This window comes from Nyctereutes procyonoides, unplaced genomic scaffold (assembly GCF_905146905.1).
Source record: "Nyctereutes procyonoides isolate TBG_1078 unplaced genomic scaffold, NYPRO_anot_genome, whole genome shotgun sequence".
Lineage (NCBI taxonomy): Eukaryota > Metazoa > Chordata > Mammalia > Carnivora > Canidae > Nyctereutes > Nyctereutes procyonoides.
Window position 1 is genome coordinate 822,048 of NW_026575125.1, and position 7,236 is coordinate 829,283.

Genomic DNA, 7,236 nt, shown 5'->3' on the forward strand with positions numbered 1-7,236 from the left:
CAAAATAAAAACAAGCCAAAAAAAGCCTTGATTTATAGCATTTTGTGTTAACTGTGCTGCAGATCCTCCAGCACAGCCCTCTTAGAGCTACCGGTGGCTGGTCTGCAGCTCTGAACGTTCTTGGTTGTTCAGCGTGGACCCCCCAAAGGCTTACTAGGGGGATCCAGCTCGGCCCCACCACGCGGGCTCCGATAGACACTTCCTGTGAGCATGGACAGCACAAAAGCTGTGCCCCTTGCACTTTAAACTTTTATCCCCAAGAGGCCCAGATGGGACCAAAACATTCTAAGCACAGAAAACAAAAAAAAACGGGGTCCCCTGGGAGGCTCAGTGATTGAGCTTCTGCCTTTGGCTCAGGTTGTGATCTCGGGGTCATGGGATCAAGTCTCGCATTGGGCTCCCTTCAGGGAGCCTGCTTCTCCCTCTGCCTGTGTTCTCTGCCTCTTTCTCTGTGTCTGTCATGAATAAATAAATAAAATGAAAGAAGAAAGAAAGAAAGAAAGAAAGAAAGAAAGAAAGAAAGAAAGAAAAGAAAGAAAGAAGAGAAGAGAAGAAAGAAAGGAAGGAAGGAAGGAAGGAAGGAAGGAAGGAGAAGAAAGAAAGAAAGAAAGACAAAGAAAGAAAGAAAGAAAGAGGGAGGGAGAGAGAAAGAAAGAGGGAAAGAAAGAAAGAAAGAGAAAGAAAGAAGGAAAGAAAGAAAGAAGGAAAGAAAGACCGACCACACAATGAGGCCCGTGGAACAACTTCCCGGGGGCCGACAGCACGTCCCGAGACATGGCTCACCCGTGGAATAGAGGCGTCTGCCTTCAGGCTCCTGTTCCCCTTTCCTCGTCCCTTCGGCCTCCATGACGCCTTCCCTGCTAACCCTCAACTTCTGCAAAAGAGCGACTTCCTGCATTTCTGAGCGATGATCTCACTTACATCAACACATTAGTAGGAATTTGTCACCTCCCTCCCAGGCCGGTTGCGTTTCACTGTCGTTGGGTGTAAGGGTTGATGATTTCGTGGGGTTTAAAGGGATCTAAACTCAGAGGGACGAGGTGGTGAAGACACTTCTTTTGTTCAGTGCACATTATCAGTGGCCAGGTGTGACCCCATAGGAAAGACTCCCCCCCAGCCCCCACCATGAGGTCATCAAGTACGAGATGAGTGAGGTGTGGTGAGAGGATGATGCCCCCAGGAGAAGCAGTTCTGGGTACAAAGGGACCCCAAGACCCCACTGCATTTAGAGTCCTGGAAATGGCTCTCTGTCTGGATGTGATGGGGTCTCACCCCAGGTCTTGGACTCACCCCAAAGGGTGCCCAAGAGGACTGGGGTCAGCAGACCAGCTGGGTAATAATTGTGTCCACCAGGTGAGCCAAGGACAACCATCTTCAGGCCCCACATCTTGTAGGGTCAGAGTCGGCTGTGAGGACCAGCCGTGGCCTGGGCGTCACGTGGAGCAGACCGGAGGTGACGATCAGGACCCTCGCTTCTGATGAGAAGATCACTTCCTCATGTGTGTGCTCCTGATCCGACCGGTCTGAGGTCACCCTCAGCCTCCGTGCGCTCCCATCGTCAGGCGAAGCCACCCCCGCGAGGGGAACTGAGCCTGGGTAGCCGGCATGTCCTTGCAGATGCACGAAAAAAAGTCCCGCATGCGAGACCAAGCTCTCTGCCTGGGGTGGGAAGCGTTCTCCCGCAGGAAACCTGAGAACTAGGCATGCACGGGGTTCACGGGAGGCTGGGGGGGCCAGTCGGGGTGCTTCCCCTTGCACAGGCAGGGGGAGATGGGCCACCAGAGCAGGGGAAGTGCTGGCCACGTGTTGGAAAAACGGAGACGCTGTGGAAGATAATCTGAGTGTAGATAGGCAGCCGGGGCAGCCGGGGAGCGGGGTGGGGGCAGCGATGTTTGGAGAAGTTTCCAGGGTGTGCAGGACAACGCAGCACCAAGCAGGAGGTGGGAGGACAGAAAACATTCCACATGCATCCTGTCCCAGCTCTGGGACATGACATGTGAGGTTCAGGAGGGGACACGCTCCCTCCAGAGGCTCCGGGGACGGTCCTTCCTGCCTCCTCCAGCGTCTGGGGCCCCAGGCGTCCCGGGCTGGTGACCCTGTCCCTCCCGTCTCCGCCTCCATCCTCACCTCCTCTGCGTGCATTTGTGTCTCCTCTTCTGTCTCTCACGAGGACCCCTGCCATTGGACGTAGGGCCACTTCAACCAGGATGAGCTCATCTCATGTCCCTCACGTCATCCCATCTGTTAGGTCCCCTCCCCAGGTACCAAGAGCTACAACATGAGCATATATTTCATGGGGGACAAACTCCTACACACTCTACAGCCTCCCAATGCAGACGCCCTTCCCCTCTGCGTGAGCCCTCGAGGCCCCAATCCATCTCCAGATGCACCTGCCCCCCCTTGCCTTCATGCACGACCTCCACGTGAAAGATGCCATGGTTTCCACTGTTTTTACGCTGTATCCAGAGTCTTCATACATGACGAGCTGCGGAGATGAGGGAGGTCTCCTCTCCCACCTGATTCATAGTTTGCAAACTTCAGAAAAAATTTTTTTAAAAAAATCAAAAACTGGGACGCACTGCTTTAAAGGCCAATGAGTGAGAACGGGAAAACGTTTCTGCATGATGCTGTGGGCAAGGGTGCGTGACCTCGTGGGTTTGTTCTCGGTGCTTCATAGGCTGGAATGCGGGGTTCAGTTTACGACATTGTAGCAACGTCAGCTCTTTACCTGCAACAAATGTAACCAATTTAACCAATGAAACAAATGTAACCAATGTGACAAATTGTTTTTTTTTTTTTGCAACTTAAAAAATGGATTTATTTCACAACTACTGGTTCTCTTGTGCACGAACATATGTCAGAATTACCTGCGAAGGTTCTAAAAAATATTTAAGTCTTGACCTCACGCCCGGAGAAGGCTGCAAGGAGTAGGGGCTTGGGACTCCGGCATTTTCAAAAAGCTCTTTGGGGAGTTCGGAGGTTTCCTTCTGCTTGAGTCTCTTGATTTTTAGGTTGACTGGGGTACTTTGCGCTTTTTGGGCCACTGTTTGGGGGTGTGGGGAGCTTTTTTTGCAGATTTATTAGCAGTAGTAAAGAACCTGGCTCCTGGCTTTTTGGTCTTCTGTCTTGGGTCTTTTTTCCCCAGTGAAGAGTTTCTTTCTTTCTCTGCGTCTTCTTTGATTCTTGGCTTCTTCTCCGGGCCGTTACCTGGAGTCTTCGCCTCTGCAGCCTTCGGGGTCTCCAAACCTGGACAGGCCTTTCTCTTTTTTCCACGGGGTCTGTTGGGACCAGGACTCTTTTTTTTGAGACTTCTTTCCTTCAGCGTGGTTTTGCACCTCTATGTTTTCTTTTGCTGGAGTCCCTATTGGTACGAGGAGTGGGATCTTGTCTTCGGACTCGTAACAAATGTAACCAATGAAACAAATGTAACGAATGTGGCAAATGTAACAAATGTAAACAATGTGACAAATGTAACCAATGTGACAAATGTAACAAATGAAACAAATGTAACGAATGTGGCAAATGTAACAAATGTAAACAATGTGACAAATGTAACGAATGTGGCAAATGTAACAGATGTAAACAATGTGACAAATGTGACAAATGAAACAAATGTAACCAATGTAACCACCGTACCACCCAGTGAGATGTTGGTTGTAGAGATCTGGGAAGGAAGCCTGGGGAGGTCATGGGAACCCTCTATTTTCTGCTCTGTGCTTCTGTAAACCTGAAACTGCTAAAAAAAAAGGGGGGGAGTCTAATAATAAGTAATAATAATAATAATAGGGATCCCTGGGTGGCGCAGCGGTTTGGCGCCTGCCTTTGGCCCGGGGCGCAATCCTGGAGACCCAGGGTCGAATCCCACGTCGGGCTCCCGGTGCATGGAGCCTGCTTCTCCCTCTGCCTGTGTCTCTGCCTCTCTCTCTTTCTCTCTGTGACTATCATGAATGAATAAATAAATAAAATCTTAAAAAAAATAAATAAAAATATTTTTTAAAAAATAATAATAACAATAAAATTCCCAATAATAATAATACCAATAAAACAAGGGAGAAGGTAGGTGAAAAACCAGAAAATAAAGTGTGGTCTTATGGTCTTTGGAAATGAAAGTTTGTGTGAAGATTCTCTCTTTTAGGTTCTGACACAGAGGATGTAGGAGAGACACACATCAGCTCAGAAACTGTCATTGGAGGGTGGATCTCAGGACACATTGAGTCACTTCCAACGTGCACAGACACGTTCCTGGTTCTTGTATCTCTATGTCTCTGTGATGAGTCCGCAGCAGACAGTGGAAGATTCTAGATACCCACAGACCACTTGCTGCTGCTTTGAGGGGGGCAGAGCCAGCTGACTGGTTGGATCTGAGGGTCTTGGGGAGCCCCTCCCTCACCCTGACCTCCTGATACCAAGAACCCCCCACAGTTGGTGACACCGGCTGCCTTCGGGGGCCGCACTGGGGACCCTGGTCCCTCCGAGGTGGCTGGACAGACGCAGAGGGGAAACCGGATGTGGAGTCTGTGACTCACCATCCCCGTGACTCAACCAGCCTGGCCCCCCCACCTCGTGTTCTTCTTCTGGGGTGGGACTCGAAGTCTTGCAAGGGAGACCTGTCACCACCACGATGGCCTAGGCTGTCCCCACCCCTGAGTTTCATAAATCAGGTCTAAGACCTACAACAGGTGGTCCCCACCTTAGGAACTCTGCTTCTCCATCTCTAATGAAGGGACTGATTTGGGGGCACCTGCCTGGCTCCATCAGTAGGGCACATGATGCTCAATGTCACACTTGTGAGTTCAAGCCCCACAGTAGAGGTCGAGATTACTTTTTAAAAATAATTAATTAATTAATTAATTGATTGATTAATAAACTGAGACACCTGGGTGGCTCAGCAGGTGAGCATCTGCCTTCAGCTCAGGTTGTGACCCCAGGGTCCCGGAATCGAGTCCCACATCAGTATCCCCTCAGGGAGCCTGCTTCTCCCTCTGCCTGTGTCTGTGCCTCTTTCTCTCCGTATCCCTCATGAATGAATAAATAAATAAAATCTTTAAAAAAATTTTTTTTAAATAAGCCGGAGAAAAGCAAATGGGATGGAGATCATCAAATTAAAAACAAAATACACCAGCAGAACTGTCGCATGTGTGTTCATGAAAAATAATCTGGGCGTAGCTGGATGCACACATTTTGAACCCAGGGGGTGCAAAACGTCACCCAGACTTTGAGGGACCAATGATTACTAGAATGGTTAGGGTCATTCTGAATCCTTAGAAAATTTAAAAAATGTTCTAGTTTGCCCATTCTTTGTAGAAAGTGGAGTGAAATGCACTGAAAGCTGGAAGACAAGCCACCATGTTTCCCCCTCCTCACCCAGCCGTGGCACCGGAGACCCCTGTGTATTTTCCTTTGTATCTTTTTCTTTTTAAAAAAAATATCAGAATGTCTCAAGGGCTGCGTGGCCCTAACCACCAGAGCCCATCACAAGGGTCCTTTCAGGATGAAAACACGCAGATACTGAAAATCCATCAGCAAACCTCCCCACGGAAGGTGTCTCGTGAGCTCTACTCCAGTCGGGAGCATCAGACGGGTTGTTCAAGGGCGTCCGACCTCCTGGCCTCCACTCTGATTGACCAGACGGTTGCAAACTGGGATCACGTATCAATCACCCAGCGGGCGCCTGGCTCCTCCCGTCCCCGCAGGCCCCACCCAGGTGAATTTGCAGGGTTGGGGGTGGGGAAACTTTGACCACGTGACCCGCTGCCCGGACTCTGCCATGAAGCTCAGAAGGACCCGCAAGCCTGCGCTGTGTGCCGTGCTCTGCACTCCTGACGGCTCCCTCTGTTCTAGAACCTCACGGGCCTACCCACCCCGAGCTCACCACTGCCTCAAGGCTTTTGCACCTGTGCCTCCTCTGCCCCCCGAAATCTTCCACGGGCTCCCTTGATTCATCCACGTGTGCCCTGGACCATGTCCCACTGGAATAGACCTTGTCGGAGCATCCTCACACCCCTGCTCCTGCGGGCGCCCCGCTCCTGCCTCGTTCCTGTTCACTCAGCACCCCCAGCGCACCTGACAATTTTCCTCCAGGTTCCCACCGTGGGCCCTAGAGCGTCAGCTCCCTGACAGCAAGCACTTTCTCATTCCTTTGTCCCTCCCCATCACCCGTGACTCGGACGACACCACATACGGCACAGGCGGCGATCTGCAATCAATATCGGTGTGATTTATAAAACAGAGGACCCGCTGTAAATGAGCAGAGCCCCAACCTTCCGCCTGCCCGTTCACCTTCGTCGCTGTCGGCGTGAGAGACACAGGCAGAGGGAGCACCCTGCATGGAGCTCGCTGCAGAAGGCGCCACATTGAATCACAGTCATGAAGCGCATCGTCTTCCAAATGGGACCAGAGACAGAGCCTTCCTACCAGCACGGTCGGTTTTCTAGAAACCTACTTTTGCATTTTTTTTTCTACTTTTGCATCTGGGTGTGCAAGAGCCACCTGCGCCTGAGGTAAACAGCAGGAGTCTGACTCGTGGGGAAGACGCAGCCCATCCGATGGTGACCCATTCCCTACGGCGGGCATCGTTTGGAGCTGGGAGATGCAACAAAGCCAAGCAGTTCCAGAGCCTCTGCATCCCAAGAGCTGTATTTCCAACCAGGCATTCCCTTCACGTGGCGTCTGGGAACTCTCTCGTCTACACCACAGGATGACATGGTGTTTGATAAAAGCAAAGAAGGGGATGAGCCTATCTCATGAGATAACCTCCAAAGGGCACCATAGTTGTAGGAGGAGAAACACAAGGAACGGTCATCCCCATTTGCGTCATGGTGATCCTATGAGGAAGAAACCACTATTTCCCAAGCTCTCCCGTCGGATCCCTCCAACCAGGCACCGGCGAGTAGGGTGGTCACAGAAGAAGGACTCACGCTCCCATAGTGATAAGGACTACTCCCATCCAAGGGGAGATATTCCAGGCATGGAGGCATGGAAGCACTGGCGTCCCCTCCCGGAGGGGCCTCGAGGACATAAACCAGCACCAGAATCACGCACAATGTCTGGGAGAGCTCAGCCCACGGATAAGGCCGCCCTCCCACTGAATGGACGGGAGCGGACGTGCCCGTGGACACGGGGGTTGGAAGACTCCAGAACGTGACACAGAGCATGGAAACCCTGGTTCCCATGATGATCCCAGAGGGAACAGGTGGGATGACGGCTGGAGACACCCCACTGCAAAAAAGAGGAACC